This window comes from Trichosurus vulpecula, chromosome 1 (assembly GCF_011100635.1).
Source record: "Trichosurus vulpecula isolate mTriVul1 chromosome 1, mTriVul1.pri, whole genome shotgun sequence".
Classification (NCBI taxonomy): domain Eukaryota; kingdom Metazoa; phylum Chordata; class Mammalia; order Diprotodontia; family Phalangeridae; genus Trichosurus; species Trichosurus vulpecula.
Genome location: NC_050573.1, coordinates 217731026 through 217740556, shown reverse-complemented (window position 1 = coordinate 217740556; position 9531 = coordinate 217731026). Strand labels below are relative to the sequence as shown.

Sequence of the window (9531 nt, the reverse complement as noted above, 5' to 3'; positions counted from 1 at the left end):
TTCAACTTCAGAGTCATCATAGTTACATGATTTTCTAAGACTGTTTTTTATGTAAGTCAGAAAAGCTTTTGGCAAGTTTATAAAATTTCCCATACAGGAGCTTACCTTGGCTTGGAGTGTGTTTAGGTAGAAGTCCAATCTCAGGGGCAATCCTCCTCAGGAAAGTCCCACAGTGAAAAAACTGCCAGCGGACTCTCAAAGATTTCTGCAATGAGGGTGGCCCCAGGGGCTGGGGTCCTAGCTCACTCACCAATTACCATGATAGACTTGTGACATACAGAAACTGAGGCACTAAGGTCCAAGTGTGGGAGGTAAAAGATGAAATGACTGAGGAAAAAAAGTTTTGATCTTCCAAGCATATTGATTTATCAAGCAATATTAAACAATAATATTAAGCAATAAATTGACCAATTAATTAATAGGAAAACACTCCTACCTGATGTTTGGAGACTCTTAAATAAGGGCCTAAGTTATGCTGACCAGAAATTTGGTCACATCCGAAAACTGATGCGGAGTGTGCAATTGTTTACCTCAAACAATCCATATTTACAATTGTACATCTCAAGCAATTCATGTCTTATCTGAAAACTGGCGCCATCCTGTTTAATCAGTTACTGAATCCTTACAGATCCTTGTAGGGAATGGTATACCTCTTTTTTTTCTGAATTCAAGGAATTGCACCTGTTCACTCTCCCCTTCCCAACTTGGAAAGTCCCTGATCTTTTCTCCAATTAGAAATCAGATTACTTAATGTTGTATTGTTTCCTTTTAATTAATTGGTCTTACTGATTTTTAATGTGTAAAAATCTGTTTCCCCCATATTAGGGGTCTAGATCTAACCTGAGGAAGCCTGGTCCTGGTTTGTTGAGCAATTGTCATGCATTGCTTAATAAACTGAAATGCTCAAAAGACAGAACTTTGTTTCCTCAGTCATTTCATCTTTCACCTGCCCCAGGAGCATAATCAATTTATTAGCAAGGCTAGCGGTTGCCATTAAAGAGAGATCCAAGGCTCCTCAGCAGTCAAGGACTCCCCTGATAACCCGACCACTCTTCTTATACAGCGAAACAGTTTATATGATGTGCTAAAAGGAGTTCTGTTATGAAAACTAAACTGTGATTAATTGGTCTATGGCAGAAATAAAGGTGGGCTTGTTAAGGTTTAGTCTCTACCCACCTGGGGCCAAAAACTGTTGCAATTTCATGTATTGTGGTGAAACTGTCTCAAAGAATTCAGTCAGACCACCTCTAATCCAAGGATAGGCATTTATTGAGATTGATGCCTCTCATGAAGCAGGCTAAGTTCCAAGAGGAACCAGCAGCTTCAGAGAAAGCAAGATGGATTTTTATAGGGTAAAGTTGCAATTACATAGCAAAATTTACATACAATATAGGGATATGATTAAGATTAAAAAGGCAGAAGGAGTTTGTTAGGGTATTGGGTAGTGGAGGAGGGGTCCCAGCCGCAGCACTATAGTAGGATGGGCCCTTTCTATGGTTAGGTAGTCAAGTATCCTGCTCGTCATCCTAGCGGTGGTCTCTTCTGATTGGCTAGTTATTTTTGGTCCTGTCTGGTCGAGACGGACAGCATGATTGTGCCTGTTTCATGGGAAAGGATTTCTGTAGGACAGTGCTGGATATGTTTCTATAGGAACTAAGGGTTTGGGGACACACCTATTGTTCTAGAGGGCAGTGAGGCATAAGTTAGGACATAGGCAGGGGTTGGTAGGAACAGTGGGCCTGCTGCCTAAAATGAAATTGGAATATTGGGGTTAAGGGCAGCTGTATTGGGACTCCATCAGGCTTATATCTATATTGATTTACATGTGGGGATTTTCAGGACCCATGACAACAGAGAAAACCCAGAGTTGATGATTCTCTGGAAATTCCGATATTAAGCAACCAATGATTTATGACCAGTTAGACCATCCTGTGACTCTTATGACCCCAGAAATTTACTCTCCCTCCTCCTTTCCAGAGCAAGAGTCCAGGCTGTAGCCCAGAAAAACGGGGAAGTTAAATTCTTACAAAAATATTAATCTCATAGACTCTAATACTAAATTGAACTGTCTTTTAAATCTAACTCTAATCCCTAAATTCTGATTCCATTGATTTACTACAATTCTTAATTATCAATCCATCAATAATCACTAATTTCATACCAATTAACTTTTTAATCAATGTTCTAAAGGTCATTTATTAAATATATGTATATATATATATATATATATATAGACACACACACACATATATACACATACCTAAAATTTGCATTATGGTAAAAAATGATACATTTTATATGTTTTTCTATTTATGAGGTTGTTATGTCCTGGTACATGGTTGATTTTTGCATAGGTGTTACATACAGCTGAAAAATAGACGTACTCATTTCTATCCACATTCAGTATTCTCTAGTTGTCTATAATTTCTAACTTCCTAATTCTATCCATCTTTTAAACTTCTTTCTTGTTTATTTTGTGATTAGATTTATTTAGGTACAAGCCCGGCTGAATCTCTCACTAGCATAGCTTTATGGTATATTTTCTGCTGTAACACATTTTTTTTTTCTCCAAGACATTGGATACTATGCCATTTGGTACGTATTTGTTCAGTATTGATATTCATTGTCTATAGTACTTTTCTGTAAATTGTAGTTTCGCTGAATCACTCTTTTAATTAGGCCTATTTTTGCTTCTGCTTCATCTATCAGTCAGTTGTGACCCTTAACCCTGTATTTCTCCTCATCCCATTATCTTTTTTTAAAAACTGATTTGAATAATATTGTGAGACCCTCGTTCCTGTGGGAGGGTCATAGGGAAGGGGGGTCCTGGGTTGGGGCGGCTTGGATGCGGTGAATTATAACCAGTCTCCTGGACTCAGAGCTGGGATTGCAGTCCCATGGGAAGGTCAGTCTTGGGGAGTGGGGAGGGGCAGTGTCAGGTCACGGGGAAGAAATGAAGCAGCGTCTTCCGGTATTATCTCTTTATCCTTTTCCAGGAACAGACAGATGTGCAGTCTATCCACCTTGTGCTCCTCCAGCCATTTTCGGAGGGTGCCCAGGACGACCTCAGCTGCGGCCTCATTGGGGTAACCAAAAGCCCCAGTGGAGATGAAGGGAAGGTCACTGATCGAAGGCCGTTCTCGAGTTGCAAATGCAGGCTAAGGTAGTAATTGCGCAGCTCCTGGACCTGGCTGGGGTCTCCCTGAGCGATGGGCCCCATGTTTGGGTGAAGTACTTTGCCGACAGGCGGTAGCCTCCGGTAGACTTGGCTTTGCCCGTCTCGCAGCTGTGTTGACTGCGGCACTCCTAGGTCAGCAGGTGCCACGCGGCTCGGCGGATTCAGCCATCCACGTTGGCTGCATTCACTATGGCGTCCACCTCCAGCTTGGCGACATCTCCTCGGAAGAGGTGGATTTTCTCATTCAGGGCCTTGTCCTTCTTGTACTGGGGCTCGTTTTACTTAGAGGTAGCCCCTTTTGCCGTGTCCTCCCAGGTGGGTATCTTCAGCTTGACAAAGCGTCTCGACAGAAATAATGCTCCTCACTAAGGCTCCTTGTAGTCGGGGGAGGTGTTGAGGTCCATATTGGCCAACATGGCCAGAGCGGGAGCGGCCTTCCAAGTCCCCACGCCAGCCTGGGTCCTTGTGTCTGGCAGAGAAGGCGCGGTGCCAAGGAGGGCTGCGTCCCACTAATCGCCGCCGCCGCTGCAGCGCTGGCGCTCAGTAGTGGCCGGAGGCCGCCGCAGTGCAGCCCAGGGGCGCAGGGGGCGTTCTGGAGGGGGGGGGGGCGGGTGACGGGTAGGTGCGCTCAGAGGCCCCACCCCATACCATTATCTTATACTTATCCTTCCCTTTTATACCCTGACCCCTCTTTAGGAGTTTGTTTTGTTTCTGTTCACTGACTCCTTTAAACTAAGCTTCCTTTTACCCCTCCCCCCTTCTCTTAGCTTCTTTCTCTCTTTGTTATCTATTGGATAAGATGAATTTATATACCCAATCACTTGTGTTTGCATAATCTTCTCTCCTTAAAACAATTCAGATGAGAGTATGTTTCAAGCATTGCCCATATACCCTTCCTATTTTTCCCTCCTTTGTATAAACTCTTCTTGGCCTGCCTCATTTATATGAGATAATTTTCTCCAGTCTTCTCCCTTTTGTGTTTTCACCATTTGATTCTATTTTGAGATCATCTAAACATAGTAAACTTACACAAATGACCTTCAAGTAGAGTCCATATAACTGCCTTAATGATGATAAAACTCTCAGGAGTTACATGCATCATTTTCCCACACAGCAATGTAAACAGTTTAACCTTGTTTAGCACTTTATGATTTCTCACACATATTTGCTCTTTTATGTTTTGCTTGAATGGCATATTTTCTACTTATCGCTAATCTTAGAAATGCTTGAAAACCATCTGTTTCATTAAATATCCATTTTCTCCCCCTATGATTATACCCTGTTTTTGCTGCGTAGATTATTTTTTGTTGTAATCCTAGAGCCTTTGCTGTCCTTAATATCATATTCAAAGCTTGCACTCTTTTATGGTGGTTGTTGCTAAATCCTGTGTGATCCTGACTGTGGCTTGAACATATTTAAATTATTTCCTTCTGGATACTTGAAATATTTTCTTTTTCACCTGGGAGCTCTAGATTTTGGCTATAATATTCCTGGGAACTTTCATTTTGGAATTTCTTTCAGGATTCATTACCAGTGAATTCTTTCAATTTCTATTTTGCCTTCTAATTCTGAGACATCTGGGTAGTTTTCCTCTAAAATATCTTATAAAAAGATGTCTAGGCTCATTTGCTGTTCAACGCTTCCTGGTAGCATAATCATTTTAAAATTCTCTGTCCTTGACCTATTTTCTAGGTCAATTCCCTTTCTTATGTCAGATTTCACATTTTCTTCTATTTTGTTTCAGTCTTTTGACTTTGTTTTATTGTTTCTTGATTTTTCATGGAGTCATTGGCTTCTACTTGACCAATTTTAATTTATAAGTAGTTATTTTCTTCAGTGATGTCTTGCACCTCCTTTACCATTTGGCCAATTCTGATTTTTAAGGTGATATTTTCTTCAGTATTGTTTTGCTTTTTTGCCAAGCTTAATTCTCTTTTCATAATTTCCTTTCATAGCTCTTACTGCTTTTCTCAATTTTTCCTTTATCTCTTTGCTTATAGATATTTTCAAGTCATTGGTGTTTTGAGCTTCTAAAGTTGTTACTGTAGTACTATTTTGGAGATCAAAAAACATCAAATTCCTTATTTGTTGTTTGCGCATTTATGTAGCCGACTTCTTGACTTTGAATCCCTTATGTTTTTTTTTTCTTTTCCATTTTTACCTGTTTATGCTTCTCTTGGGTCTTGATATTGAAGGTCAAGTTTTTGGTTTAGTTCTGGTCTTCCTCTTAGGAAGGCTTGAAATCTTTGTATTTTGTTGCATAATCATTTTTTCCCTTGATGTATTATGTTTAATTTTGTCAGGTAAGTGATACCTCCAGAATATCATGTTACATGACCTCTGATCCTTTAATGTTGCAACTGCCAAGTTCTATGTAAAACATGATTAAAACTCACTGATAAATGAATTGTTTCTTTCTGGCCACTTGCCTTGATCTGATTTTTGCCTTGATCTTACAGTTCTGAAATTTGGCTGTTATGTTCCTTGGGGATTTTATTTTGGGATCTCTTCCCTGAGATGATTGGTGGATTGCTTAATGCCTATTTTGCATGCTGGTTGCAGGACATGAGAGCAGTTTTTCTTGATAATTTCTTGAGAGAAAATGTCCAGGTCCTCTTTTGGTTATGGCTTTCAGGTAGTCCAATGATTCTGATATTGTCTCTCCTGGATCTATTTTCCAGATCAGTTGTTTTTACAAGGAGGTATTTTATATATTCTTTCATTTTTTTATTCTTTTGAATTTGTTTCCTTGATTCATGATGTCTCACAGAGTCATTAGCTTCCACTTTCCCAATTCTAGCTTTTAAGGAGTTGTTTTCCTCATTTAGCTTTTGTACTTTCTTTTCCATTTAATTATTTGTACTTTTTAAGAAGTTGTTCGGGTGTTGGCATTTGCTTGCTCCACCACACTGGGGCCCAAGATCTCCTGTGTTTTGCTGAGGTGAGGCTTGCTGCTGGATTGCTAGGATTCTTTCCATCCTGGACTGTGCTTCCCTTTTACCTGAGTGAGATGGATCTTTCCTGCCAATTCTCCAACTTTCTTGGTCTAAAAGATTGTTTCACCCCATCTTTTTGCTGGTTCTCTTATTCCAGAATTTGTTTGGGGGCTCTGTTTTATGGTTGTTTAGAGGTGAGTATGGGAGAGTTTACAGTGATTATCTGTTTACTCTACCATCTTGGCTTCTAGAAGAGACCAAGAGTTTTTAACTTGGGGTCCATGGATCCAAAAAACATCGAAAAATAGATTTCAAATTGTCCATGAAATTGACTGGGGGTGGGGTAAATCGCGTTTTTTTCTCACTAATCTTGATTGAAAATTACCCTTTCCTTCAATTTTGAGTTTAATGTTTTTTAAAGTTTAATTTTTTAAAAACAAAACTATTTTGGAAAAACAAAGATCCATAGACTTCACAAGACTACTAAATGGGTCCATGATGCAATAAAAGTTAGGAAGTGCCATTGTAGAGGGTGGAGATTCCTTTATTTTTCACCAGAAGAGGGTCTGGCGCATCAGTTTGGAGTGACAGGGGAAGCAAGTAAATGTTCTGATTGCTGCTTAGTCTGAGTGACCCTCTTTGCATTATTATATTTGGGAGGGGGAAACTTTTTCCCATAAGGAACTGGGTCAGCCCCAGATACCCCCAATGATCACAATTCTGTTAATCTTTCAGACAGGAAAACCACTAAGACCTGGATTCAGGAAAATCTGAGTTCTTTCTGAGTTATTTCTTTCTGAATTATCTGTCTCATTTTCCTGATCTGCAAAATAGTGACAACAACCCCTGTTTCCCAAAGTAGTAGGCTGTTGTGAAGCCAAAATGAGATAACATGTACATAGTTCTATAAAAAAGGCTATTGTTATTATTATATTGTTCAATGGATAGAGTGCCAGCCCTGCAGTCAGGAGGACTTAAGTTCAAATTTGGCCTTAGACATGTACTAGCTGTGTGATCTTGGGCAAGTCATTTTACCGCCTTTGCCTCAGTTCCTCATCTGTAAAAAGAGCTGGAAATGGAAATGGCAAACCACTTCAGTTTCTTTGTCATGAAAACCCCAAATGGGGTCACAAAGAGTTGGACACGACTCATTGAGTAAAAACAATTTATCGTCATTATTCTTAAATGTAGGACGTTAACAAGTTTATTTTTGTTTGTTAGTTTTCTTCAGTTTTATTGTAGAGTTTTTTTTGAGTTTCCACCAGAAGTCAGATTCAACATGTAGAAATAAAATATGTCTACGTACTGGGTTTTTTCAAAGTTCATATTTCAGTCTTCAAAACCAGTGAACATTCCCTGTGGGTTGTTTATGGTTTGTTTGTTTTATTTTTTTGAGAACAGGATCAAATGTAAATGAGGTATGAATATGTAAAACCTTTTGTGCTTGCACTTGTGAAAAAGTTCACTTACTAGGTTGAGTAAACCTGTGTTTTTAGCCCACTCAAAATATTAATAAAATATAAATAAATAAAGATTTGAAGCTGAATGACATCACAAAATATTTCATACATTTCATATCTTTTTCTAATTGGAAAGAATATGCTATATGGATGTATATGAGGCCCAAACCTAATTAGAGAAAACATTACATTAGACTAACTTAATATCTTTTTTCCTTTTAACCCCCTCCCTTTTTTTATCAAGCTGGTGTTATGTATCTGATGGGTATGAAAAATTAATGAGAACATTGCTTTGTCTGCAATAGAGTATGTAATCAAACCTGAATTTTAACCTGAAATAATTTTTATTAAAAGATGGTATTATAATGGAATTTTATTGCAGTTATTCTTGAGATAAAGATCTATATACTGGGGATGAGTTTTTCACATTTCAAAAGGAGAATTATTTGCTCTCCTGGTACTTAATGAGATACACAATAATCTGCCAGGCTTGTATTTAAGTGATCCAGAAGTTATAGCTCTCATTATTTGTATCAGTTCATATGTATGAATGCATATGTATGTGTGTGTATATATATATATGTATGTATGTATATATGTATATATATGTATGTATGTATATGTATATAATGTGTGTATGTACATCCACATATGCATAGATATATATGTATGTGTGTATAAATTTTTTTTTTGAAATTGAGCCTCCTTATCTCACTTAGGCTGAAAATACAGCAACCTCTTATGGGCCAGTCCCTCTACTGATGGCCTTGGTCCCTTTGACCTGCTCTGCTTTGCTTCTTACCTGGGTTGGTTTGCTCCTCCTTAGGAGGCCTGGTCACCATCACCCACTAACCCACTCATTCCGTTGGAGTTCCCAATGAGGGCAGATTAAGTGTGGAAATCCAACTAACTTTAGCACTACTGAAACTCGGAACTCCCCAAAGCAAGCAATCTACTAGCCTCAGCTTCCACAGTAGTAAGGATGGGTAGTATGCGCCACCACCTTAGTTTATAAACACACTTATTTATCTTCTTTCTGTTTTGCTTTTAATGTTTATTGCCTTCTGTGAAATAATTTCCCCCTATTAAACAGGTTTACTTCTGTACAACTTAAGCTATGGAGAGAGGGACAGGCTTTCATACATCCCTAACACAGATTTAGGAGTGTGAGTTAATAATTGGAAGATAGCTGGAGATTTTTGGCAAAGACTACAGCAAAGTAGAATAATATCAATTAACAAGTTAATTTTTTAATTTATTCTCATAAATTACAATGTGTTCTTTTGACAAGGTGATACTATATAACATCTACTCTACAGATACATGAAAATGGACATAACTATTTATGTGATAGCTACTTGAAAGCTATATAATGCTGTTTTTAGATGACCCTACAGAAGACATTTTATATCTAAGGTTTGACATGACAGGAAGTGAAAATTCCTTGTGGATATCAGTGTATTGATTTCCTAAATGATTAGCTAGAGTGGTATGTTTCCAATATGGAGCACCTTTTTTGAGAAATAGGCATAACATTTTTAAGCTGTCCAGCCACATAAAATAGATGTTTTGGCATTGAGATGGAAAAAAGTGGGCTGACCTGAGTGAAAAAACCTACATGTAAGACAGTCAGTGTTAAAGAGAGAAACCATGAGGGCCAAAGCATTAATCACCTATAGAAGTAAAGGTTGAAAGTGAATGCTGAAACTGCTTTCTTCCTTTCCGTAAATCCAGTTTATAGCTTAAAGGAATTGTAAAGGCCATCTAGTCTAGTATCTTCTTTTTTGGGATAGATGAGGAAACCAAGATTCAAAGAAGTTAGATGACTGTCCCATGGTCATACAGCTCCCAAGTATAAAAATGTGCTTTGAGCTGACATCCTCTGACTCCAAAACCAGTGCAGTTTCCATAGCATTTCTTTAATGCTGCTGCCTACTGCACTGAAAAGTCAGAATCA

The 9531-nt window shown here is 38.5% G+C and overlaps 1 pseudogene; it reads right to left on the bottom strand.

The window, feature by feature from the left end:
• Positions 1–2935: 2935 nt before the first annotated feature.
• Positions 2936–8416, bottom strand: LOC118836041 (annotated as a pseudogene).
• Positions 8417–9531: the final 1115 nt, after the last annotated feature.